We start from the raw sequence: 12,159 nt of genomic DNA on the forward strand, positions 1-12,159 counted from the left end.
GCCACTAGCGCAAGGACCGCGGTCGACCAGGGCCTGGGGCCTGTCACTATGCCCAATTTTTATGTTATTCCTCCACACAACTTCAAGCACTTCAGGGCAATTGGCCCCTCAGTGCCTCCGTTCTGGCCCATATTGAAAATCTTGGTATCATTCAGTCAAAGCATGCCATTTCATCTTTCCAGCCCTCCCCGCTGAATGTTAAACCGGAGGTCTCCCCTCAGTCTCTCCCTAGTCCCTCGGCTGCGGCAACAGTCTATCTTCTTAACACCCGCTCTGCGGTTAAACATCAATTGGAATCTCCTGGATACAGTCAAGCCGGATATTCTGTTTCTCGCCGAAACGTGGTTCTCCTCTGACTCCCTACCGGACATCCTAGCGGCTCTTCCTGAACCATACTATGCTCTCTGAGCCGATCGCCCAGAGGGGAAGGCCGGAGGAGGTGTAGCCCTGATAGCCCGCTCCAACCTTTAGTTCCAACTTCTTTCCTACCCCTCTATCACCGCTGTTGATTATTTCGTTGTTTGCTCTGTCTCTTTAGTGGTCCCCAACCCATGCCTCATTTTATTCCTTCTATGCAGGAACTGTTGGCCACTTTGTGGTCAACAATTCCTCCGTTTTGGTACTGGGTGACTTTAATTACTGGCCCAGCGACCCTCGAGAGGATCATATGTCCAAAGATTTTACAGATTCACTCCTCAGCCTGAACCTCACCCCACAGATACACTCGCCCACCCATATACATGGCCACATCCTTGATCAGATCTGGTCAACCAATTGATCAATCTCTTCTCCCTTAGTCTCTCCCTGCTCTTGGTCTGATCACTCTCTGAAATCCTTCTCTCTCGAACTCGGGGCTGATATTAAACCCCCCCCACCCAAAAATGTTTGGGCTCGGAATTGGAATCGAGTGGATCTTGCTACACTCTGCTCTTCCCTTGCAGCCTCACCCCCCAGTCTGGTCGATGCCCCTCTTCACTCCCAGGTGGCTGCCATCTATAGCTGGCTCTCCGCATCCTGCGATCAAGTGGCTCCTCTTAAATTGGTCAGAACATGCCGCCCCCATGAGGCCAATAGATGTTTCACTTCCAAACTTAACGCTCAAAAACTTACACTCAGGCAGGCTGAGCGCCACTGGAGGCGCAAATACTGCCCTACACTAAAAAACAATACACGACTCTCCTCCGGGAGTATAAAAAGGCTATCCTTCAAGCAAAATCAGAATATTTTTCTTCTAAGATTCTCCTTGCGGCAAACAAACCCAAGGAAATCTTTACCATCGCCCATGAACTAGCAACCTCAGACAGAGCGACTCCCAAGCCCGTCCCCTCACAAATTCTTTGCAATTCGTTCAATGAATATTCAATTGAAAAGATTGTAAACATCAAACGCAATATCCCCTTGCCTTCCCTCTCCTTTTCATGCCCCCAACCACCGCCTAACCCTCCTTTTTTCGAACAATTTCTCTTGATCTCCGAGGAAGCTTTCTACATCTTGCTTAAGAAGATAAAGTCGAGGTCCCCCTCCGATTGTTGCCCTGTACACATTCTGAGGGAGATTTTCACCATCTGCCCGTTAACCCTCCTCAACACTTCTATCACCCAGGGAACTGTCCCTGATTTATTCAAATCAGCCAAAGTTAACCTGGTGCTGGTTTCACTTCCCTTTCCAATTTTCGTCCTATCTCTTTACTCCCCTATCTGGGTAAGATGCTAGAAAGCCACGTCATTACCTGCCTCACTGCTTTTATTGAGAAAAACCACCTTCAAGCCCCCCATCAAGCCGGCTTTTGTCCATCCCACTCTACGGAGTCCGTTGTACTCTCTGTCTTAGACGAGCTCAGGAGGAGTGCTGACATCAACTCCCCTCAGGCCCTGGCCCTCCTCGATTTGTCCGCCGCCTTCGACACGGTCGACCATTCCATCCTTCTCGACCGTTTCGGGGGCGCCGGCATTCGGGGCTCAGCTTTGGCCTGGCTCACCTCCTTCCTAGGCAACTGCACGCCGTGCAGCTGGACGGCTTTTCCGCCCCCACCTGGCCTGTCCCTTGCGGGGTCCCTCAGGGTTCCTCTCTCTCTCCTCTTCTCTTCAACCTCTACATCTATCCTCTTATAGCTGCTCTGCAAAAAATGGAGGTCACGGTATTTAATGATGCCGATGACCTCCAGCTCATCTTTGATCTCTCTTCTTCCCCTGACTCTATTCTCAAGTTTCAATTTACCCTGACGTTCATTTACGATTGGATGAACTGCAACCATTTAAAGTTGAACCCCGACAAGACTGAGTTGGTGCTCACTGGTGGCCCTTCCAGTGCTTGGAACTCTGCCTTCTGGCGCCCTCTCCTTGGGTCACCCCCCCATACCCTCTGCCTCCGTGAAAGCTCTGGGCATCAAAGTCAGCCAGGATTTAACTATGCGTCCCCAGATCAGTACTGTGGTCTCATCATGTTTCCTTTCCCTTAGATCTATTTGAAAAATCTCCCGCTTTTTCTCTGTCAAAGCCCTTAAACTTATCCTTCTCACAATGATTTTATCCTGCCCTGATTATGGCAACGGTCTGTACGTAGGCATCACTGCCTACGAACTCCGGCGCCTACAACTAATTCAAAACCAGGCAGCTCGCTTTATTTATCGACTCCCTAAGTCCCATCGAGTCACTTCCCTGCTAAAAGGCCTCCACTGATTGCCCATCCTGGAGCGCTCCCTATTCAAGTTGGGCTGTTTATGGCCCTAGCTGGTACTGCTCCTGACTTTATCAACTCCAAGATCAGTACTTACGTGCCTAACAGAAACCTACGTGCCTCCACTCTGTGTCTTCTCAGTGTCCCCCGTTTTCAGAGAAAAAACTCGGTGGCATGAGGTTCTCTACCCTCGCCCCCTCCTTCTGGAATGCTCTTCCCCTTGCCATCAGGACTATCCCCATCTATATAGACTTCCGAAAAGCTGTTAAGACTCACCTATTTTCCCTTGCATTTCCATCGCAGTGACCTCCCATCCCCCTTCAATGCTAATCCGTCTGCAGCGCCAAGAAACCGCATGGTGAGCGAGCGCTCTATAAAACCTTTCAACTTCAACTTCAACTTCAAGGATGAGCAGTCCCTTACAGTCAGCTGATATGGTTTGTTTACTTTCCTTGGCACTTGAAAGGTACAGCAAAGTAAGCGAGCGCCACTACCGCAAGGAAGAGCAGTCCCTTACCTGCCCGCGGCCCATGCAATCCTCTCCGAAGATGACGGCAGCCCGTCTAAGCAGTTCCCGGGGTGGAGAAGAGCAAAAGACAGTCACCAACAACCGGAACACCGCGCAAGCGCATCACAGAAGATTAAGGTACGTGCGACATCGGAGACTACCAATACACTCCCAGCATTCTGACTACCCACGTGACCGGAAACCAACCGTGCATCTGTCATCGTTGGCATTCACGTGACATTGCATGGGACTACACTTCCCAGCAGCATATGTGATAAGAAGTGGAATGCAGAATTACGACTGTATAGTGTTTGGTTCCCAGATAGCGAAGCAACTTTTCGGCGTTCTTCGCAGCAACGCGTCCTGACAGCACAGGCAAAGTTTGTATTCCATTGAGTAATTGCGGCTCGATTTGCAAGCTACCATTTTGGAGTGGGCCCGGCAGTGTGTACACTACAAACTATTAAAATTTAACTTAAAATGAAGAAGAATGGCCAACGAAGCAAGCGAATGGATGCAAGGGGCTCCGACATTTTCGGAATCGGGGCGTCTTTTTTGTTGAGTGACGGATGACGTCACAGATAGAAAGAACGCAAAAAACACGCCCCCGAATCCGAAAAAGACGGGGCTTAAAGGGAGTGACGCCCCTCTCCTCCAATAGCTGGCCAGCATTTACGAGGCCAGCCAATGGAGAAGAGGGGCGGGTTCAAGCCCCCTAACTAAGAAACATAAAATCTCGGAGCTCGACCCACACTGCTACGCAGTGCGACGCAGTCCTCGACCGAAAAACTGTAGCCCGCCTCTAGGGCAGTGGCTACGGTCCGACTTGGGAGATCGAGAGCAGCTGACTAATGTGGCAAGCAGGCAAGAAGGAGCAAGCCAAAACTGCAAAGCAGTGCAAGAAGTAAAAACAAACAGTAAGAAGGTGAGATAAATTAGAAACATGCGTCCTATAACACAGAGTGCAGGGGAGCCAGGATTAAAAAGAAATGAAGAGTAATAAGGGAAATGATAAGTAATAAGGGTTATGTGGGAGCCAGGCCCCTCCCAGTACCTAGTGGGCTTACAAGGAATGACAAGAAATGAAGAGTAATAAGGGAAATAATAAGTACTAAGTGTGATGCGGGAGCCAGGCAACTCTCAGCGCCTATTGCGCTTAGAAGGATCGCATCATTGCATTGGATTATGATACTACCTCAGTACTGACCTGCCAACACTGGGAGTGGAGTATTGCGAGTGTCTTTGCAGGTACATCTGCCCGAGAGGTTCTGCTGCAGAGTTGATTTAATGTAGAGCCCTGAGGGTGAGGGAAAATATGGAGAGAACGATGGGACCCGTCTCTGCATCAGCTTTTTTGGCCTGCAGGTGGTAACCGCTGGCAGACCCCTGACCACTGCAAGCCCTGCTCCGCAACTCTCACTACTCGCTCTTTCTCTATCCCTTCAGGCCCCCTCACGTCCTGCTTCTCATGCAATGTGTATTGGCAAGATTTCACAGCATGATGACTTAGAAACATGTTGCCCACACACCCCCACTCATACTAAGCTAGCTCCACCCCTGCTTGTCCATGGTGGTGCATCGCTTGGCTGTGGACTGACTATACAAGGGTAAGTGGGAGACTTACTGGCAGTTGCGTCCAATACGGCATGACTTTTGAATGGCATAGAGCAGGTAAAGTAGTTGCAGAACATGTGCGATGGGCTGCATGGTGGCACAGGACGTGCAGAGCTGTGTACCGGTGGGTTCCCTCCCTTTCCGCCAGCTCTGATGAACCGGTTGGAGCGCCACGATCAGCTCGTCGGAACGACGCATCGTAATTGGGCAGGTGGATTGTGAGGCGTTCCGCTCTCTGATGGCCTTCTTTGGTCTTTTCCGACACCACAGTGGTTGGCATTTCTTGCTGAAGTCGGAGGGTCCGCGGAGTTCAGAAAATGCTTATTTGCATGCATTGTAATATGGCTATCGGGCGACCCCTTTCAACAGTACAGTGGCGCTCCAACCGCCTTCCGATAAGACCAGAGAAGCCACTCTGACTGGCATTGCAATGAGGCCCTCTATGTTTTGTTCTAAGATAGGCATTATGTGTTATGTTACGTTGTTACAGTTGTGCTATTCTGAAAAAATTGCCTAACCCAGGCTGAAATTGTAAACATTATAAAGTATCATACATATCATAAACAGTCCCAGCGTATTAGGCAGTTGAATTCACATTCCAGTACAGTGGTGTACACACACTGACACAAATACATACACACAAGCACACATGTACAAACGAATATATGCTTTTACAATGCAGTTTTTACTTTGCAACTACCATTACATCACATGATTTTACAACGCATTCCATTACAATGCATACCATTACAGTGCATACCATTACAATGCATAATACTTTTAGGGCAACAGTAGGGTAAGTGTTGGATAGTGTAGGGGTAAAAATTACTATTCCCATTTCAGTGAGTGCAACTGTAGGTAAAGTGTTGGATAGTGTAAGGGTAAAAATTATTATTCCCATGTACCCCAAGACCCACACCCACCCTAAAACAAAAAATCTCTATTACTTTCCTTATAATGTGTTGTAATGGCATGCGTTGTAATGGTATGCGTTGTAATGGTCTGCGTTATAGTGACATGTGTTGTAATGGTATGCATTGTAATGGCATGCGATGTAAAGGCAGTTGCGTTTTAACAGCTGTGTTGTACAGGTAGTGCGTTGTAATGACGGCGTTGTAATGGATGTTTCACTGTACAAACCCATCATGCACAATCTACTGCTCTAATGTAAGCACCTCACGTTTGAGATGCACCTTCTGCAATAAATATATCCTCTGTAAAGCGACTCGCTTCCCCTTATGGGAGATCTGCGCTATACAAAAATACCAGGATAAATACGTTTATATGCTCCAGTCCAGATTGTATTCTGCGCTGTATGTGATGTAAGCCTGTGTTCTAGGTAGATGGCATGTTCTGCTGTGAGTGCAGCCAGGGTGAAGGTGCGGCCCGCTCTAGAAGATTCCATTCAGTTCATGTCCAGAAGCAGAGTCGGCAATGATTAGGGCGAGCAGAAGGTGGACTCTGGAAATGGCCTTTCAGAATAGGGAGTGAACTATTCTAGGTGTAGCTTCGGATCAGAATATGTAGGTTAGTTTAGAACCACAGCACTTTAATGATTAATATTTCAACTGTAGATCTCATTTGCATGTATTGGTGCCATGAGCAGGGTCATCTAGAACCTCATCAAGGTACCTGAGCGGTTTAGAGTTCTAAACCCTGCGTGTGCTCTGTGAAGTAAGATGATTGTTTTAGAACCTTGCACTGTAGCAGAACATGTTGGAACTTTTCAGTACCCGGATGTGTCCTTGTGCAGTAAGGCAACCCTTCTTGAATGGTGAAGTGTAATGCAGCATTCTCTGGCTCTAGAACTCAGATCTGTGTACTGGCCCAGTAAGTCAACACTGTCAGAACAATGCAGTCTAATGCAGAATATTTGAGCTCTAGAACCCAATGCTGTATATTGGCCCTGTAAGTCAACCATCCAGAACTGTTTAATGCTGAATATTTGAGTTCTAGAACCCAGTGCTCTGTACTGGTGCAGTAAGTCAACCGTTCCAGAACTGTGCAGTGTGATGCAGAATATTTGAGTTCTGGAACCAACTGCTGTTTATTGGCCCAGTAAGCCAGTCCTTCTAGAACCATACAACTGAATATGTGAGCTCTAGATCCCCATGTGTCGTGGCACAGTAAATCGAGTGTCCAGAAGACTGCAGTGAAGCCCAGAATGTTCCAGTTCTAGCACAGGCTGTGTTATACCTCTCTACCATGAAGTGAACTCTGAGTGAGCTGCACATTTGCCTGCACATCTCGCTGGAGTGAACTGAGGCAAGACACAAAGGGTGTGTCATTCTGATCATTAAAATGATAGATCATGGGGAGGAGCTTAGCGCGCATCCAAGATGGACGCGTGAGCACAGGGGTCCCGGGACCCTCGCCGCCTCCCGCATATATCCTGTCACTAATCCTGATGAAGACGACGGGTTATTAAGGACATGACCCTGCTGACATAAAAGCTCTTTTCAGGAATCGATTTGGATACCTATTCCACTCCGAATGTTGACGGCCTACACCGTGGAGCAGCCGGGGACTCGAGTCCCCGCGATACCCAGGTGGTAGTTGAATAACTATGGCCAGTGGAAGTTGACTAGGGCCCTTAATGTACTTTCGGTTTCGTTTTTGGAATTTTCCTATTGAAACCTGCCATCACCCACCTTCGATGGCCCATGGACTAAACTTTGGATTGTACGGTCGCCTGTTGCGTCTCATATCAAGACTCTCTCAAGACTGACTTGTGAGGAGCCATTCTTACCAGGTCGCAGAGGCCCCTTCGGGGCACATCGCTCAACATGGCGGGCAAGCCAGACAGCGAGAAGCGGACGACCAAAGTCATTCAATCAAATGTTATGGATCGTTACACCCGGCCTAAAGGATCCCCCAGTGGTGCTAGTAAAACTTTGGAAGAGTCCGGAGTTGGCTCCGCTGCAACGGATGATTTGACTCTGCGAGACGTCATGGGCGCCATTGCGAGCATGAAGACGTCCATGGGCCAGCAATATGAGACATTGGCTCTTAAACTTGATACTGTGGCTATAGACGTTAACCTGATCAGGACTGACCTGGCTAAGGCCAACGAACGGGTCAAGTCTCTAGATATCAAGACCGCCAGCCTCACGACCGACATGTCCGATCTGCAAACAGAGGTTCGCAATCTACGGTCTTCCAACGACCTATTTGCCCGCCGGCTGGAAGATTTCGAAAGTCGAGCAGGGCGCAATAACGTTCGTATCATCGGAGTTCCGGAAAAGTCCACCGAGTTGACTACGGATCTCCTCGTGGAGGACCTAATTTTGAATCATTTGGCCCCCAAGGGCCTCAGTAACTTTTTTGCTGTTGAACGTGCCCACAGAGTTCCAGGTGGAAAGCATAAACCAGGCGCTCCTCCACGGCCCATAATAGCCAGAATCTTCAATTTTAGGGATAGAGACGCTATCCTGCAGGCGTCGCGGGCCAATGGCCCCACGAAATTTGAGAATGTGACGGTTAGTTTCTACCCAGACTTCACTCAATCCGTACAGAAGCAAACAATGGGATTCTTGGGGGTGAAACGGAGATTGAGAGACATGGGATTGAAATATGCAATGCTTTTTCCTGCTCGGCTTCGTGTCGAACACAACGAACAGACGTTCTTCTTTGATCGGCCTGAGGTCGTCAGTGACTGGCTTGACACTCTGCCGACGCATCGAGACCACCCGGAGCACTCGGGGGGCATAGAAGGTGGCCCGTTGGAACATGAGTGAGGAGTGGTGACCGGCCCGAGCAGTATACGGACTTCGCAGCAGTGGTTTGATGACTTTTTGTGTCTGTACATACAACTGTATATACCCAGAGGCGGTAGGGGAGACGGGACTCTCCCTCCTTCTGGGGTTCTCTTTCTTCTTGTAGATTAGTTTTTATGTCAGGGCGACAGGCACACTGCAAGTTGGGGTGGCTATTTAGTCTAACGCAGGGGTGCTGGGTGGGGGGTGTGTTCAGGGGATATCCTTGTGGGTGGGGGGGGACTTTGTTTGATTTCTTTTTGTTTAGAGGCAATACATCGCTGTATATTTTGATTTTGGTGTCCTGTTTGATGTGAGGTGGAGCCTCCCCTCATTTCTGGGATGAGGGTAAGGGGTTGAGGGTACTAAGTTGGAATGTTAACGGTTTGGGGGACAGGATAAAATGAGGGGTAGTACTTTAGCTTTTGAAACGTCTTTCCCCTGATGTAGTATTGCACCAGGAAACACACTTGATAGGGAACACGTGCCATGCAATGAACCGGCTAGGTTATCGTTTAGTTGCACATTCGGGATCCACCACTGGATCTAGGGGGGCGGGTATCCTAATCAGGAGTTCCCTCCCCTTGGAATTAGATGATACGATCCTGGACGACAGGGGACGCTATGCTGCCATCACGGGCAGATGGGAGGGGAAGACGATTTCCATACTCTCTGTGTATGTTCCGTCGGGCTTGCAAACAATGACTTTTGCAGATTTGGGGAGAATAGTATTGGGACTCCCCGAGGGTATTTTAGTTATAGGTGAAGATTTCAACTCTGTTGTCTGTGGTAGGGAGGACCGCAGCCCCCCTAGAGATCTTGCGAGATCGCAGTCTTGGTTGGGTAACGTCTTGGAGACACTGGGTCTGGTGGATTGCTGGAGACTGAGGCACTCTGGGCAGGCACAATACACTTTTCACTCTGGTGTACACGGGAGCCTTGCTAGGCTCGATTATGTCCTTATGCCAGCAACGCAGGCCGTCTCGGTGAGGGAGATCAGGCACTTGGCCAGGGGTATTTCGGACCACTCCCCACTGTGGCTCTCTATTGATATATAGCTGGGAGCGGAAGGTCGAGTGGCTCCGATTAATCCCTGGCATCTTCGTAACCCTAAGACCCGGGCGGGCTTGGTCAAGTCTATAGATCAGTATTTCACCGAAAATGTGGGGTCCGTATCCTCCTCTGTCTCACTGTGGGAAGCCTTCAAGACGGTAATCCGTGGTCAAGCTCTGTCGTTGATTGCTTGTGCAAAGAAAAGAAAGAACGAGGAGGTAGTACGGCTAGAGGCTGAAATCCCTGAATTGGAGGGAGAGTTGGAGTCTGGTGCCACACATGATAAGCTGCACGCTCTAAACCTCAAACAGCTTGATTATAGAGCCTTGGGGACTGATGCGGCTAAAGCTATGAGTCGTGAGCAGCAGGGACGGCTGTATGATGTTGGAGATAAAGCCGGGAAGCTAATTACCTGGTTGGATAAAAAGGAAAGATTGAATCATGTGGTGCCTGTGATTGAGAGAGTGGATAGAGTGCGAGTTGTGGACCCCATGGAGATAGTGGAAAGTTTCACACACCACTTTCAAAAGGTATATACGCCAGTCTCAGACAGATCGGAGGAGGACTCGCATTTATTGCTGAGAGATATCGCGCTGCCTTGTTTGGCTGATTCTGACAGAGAGCTTATGGAAGCAGAATTTTCCGACGATGAAGTAGCACTCGCTATCCGCTCCATCCGCTCTGGTAAAGCTATGGGCCCAAATGGTATCCCCATTGAGCTGTACAAGCTACGTCCAGACAAAATGGCACTGTATCTCCGGGAGATGTTTCTGGAATCGCGAGATGTTGGGTCCCTTCCCTGAGATCAGAGACTTGCATCCATTGTTGTGATCCATAGAGAAGGTAAACCCAGGGACCAATGTACGTCTTACAGACCGATATCACTTTTAAATGCAGAACCAAAAATTTTGGCAAAACTGCTGGCAAACCGGCTAATAAAGGTAATCGGCGACTTGGTGCACCCGGATCAGTCTGGGTTTATTCCGCACCGCAATACCGTGCTGAACCTGCGCCGTCTTCATGGCGTCCTGGCGAGAGCGGAGTCGCTACGTGAGCCGGCCATCTTGGTCTCCTTGGATGCCACGATGGCCTTTGACACAGTGGAATGGCCATATTTGTGGGCTGCTCTAGCAAAGTTCGGTTTTGGCCCAGGGTTTGTCGGTTGGGTTAAACTCCTTTATGAGGAACCACTGGCCCAGGTTGTGGTAAACGTCAGGGTCTCGGAGTCCTTTGTTCTTGGGAGGGGCACGCGGCAGGGGTGCCCATTGTCTCCTTTGCTCTTCGCACTCGCTTTGGAACCCCTAGCTGCCTGGTTGTGGTGGGAACCCTCGCTTAAGGGTATTAGGTGGACCCCTGACTTTGAAGATCGCATATCGCTATACACAGATGAAATTCTGCTATACCTCACATCCCCCCTGGAAGTCACTGATAGTATTGTTTGACGTGCTCAGTTCATTCGGAAGGAACTCTGGTCTAGTGATCAACTGGGCTAAATCCTGTGTTTATGTCCTCACTGGGGATATAACCCCCAGCCGCATATCTGCCGGATACAGATATCACAGATTGGTTTTAAATATTTGGGGATTTTCATATCACTTGACCCCGCTGTTCGATATGAACATGACCTGCTTCCCCCGCTTCTTCGGCTTAAATCCGACGTAGCGGCCTGGTGTGGCTTGCCGTTGTCCCCTGTCGGGAGGGCAGCCCTTTTTAAGATGATGTCTCTACCTCGATTTCTATACGCCCTTCAAAACACACTTGATCTCGTACCCGCGAGTTATTTCCGTGAGGTAGAGAGCTTGCAGAGGCAGTTGTTAATGGGTGGGCGTCCTCGTATTGCCCTGGCGAAATTGACACTGCCCTGGTACGATGGAGGCATCGCGTTACCGGACATCAAGCGCTATTACTGGGCATCTCAATTGAGCGCAATTAATCATGCTATGTACGGCCCTATGCCAAATCCCGCGTTTGATATTGGATAAATGGCAGTTACCGGGTGGAAACTACAACAGGGCGTTATACTCTAAATCAGTTGGCAGGAAGCTACTGGGACCCACTGGGGTCGCGGTGCGGGTGTGGCATAGTGCGAACGCAGCAATAGGGTGGTCGGATATATTGATTCGAGCGACCCTGCTTTACGTCGCTGAAAGATTGGGTAGCCTGTGGAAAACGAAGGGCTTTGAGAAGTGGGAGCTCATAGGTATCAGTAGGGTCGGAGATCTTTGGGTCAAGGACAGGATTAAGACCTTTGAGGAGCTGCAGTCGGAGTATGCACTTAGTGATAAGGAGCATTTCCGCTATATGCAGATCCGCCATGCGCTTGGTTCGGTATTCCCGGCCGGGGCCGTGGTTCCGGAGTCTTCTCCTCTCGAAGATAGAGTGCTTGACGGACATGTTCCGGATAGCACTATTACTTTGATATACAAAAAAATTAATTAACGACCGAACGGATTTACTTCTGCAGCTCCAGGAGGCTTGGACCAGCGATGGACTGGAATTGGATGATGAGGATTGGCAGGCTGCGATATCTTCTCCTAAAGAGGTCGCCATCCC

This window comes from Lissotriton vulgaris, chromosome 2_1 (assembly GCF_964263255.1).
Source record: "Lissotriton vulgaris chromosome 2_1, aLisVul1.2, whole genome shotgun sequence".
NCBI lineage: Eukaryota > Metazoa > Chordata > Amphibia > Caudata > Salamandridae > Lissotriton > Lissotriton vulgaris.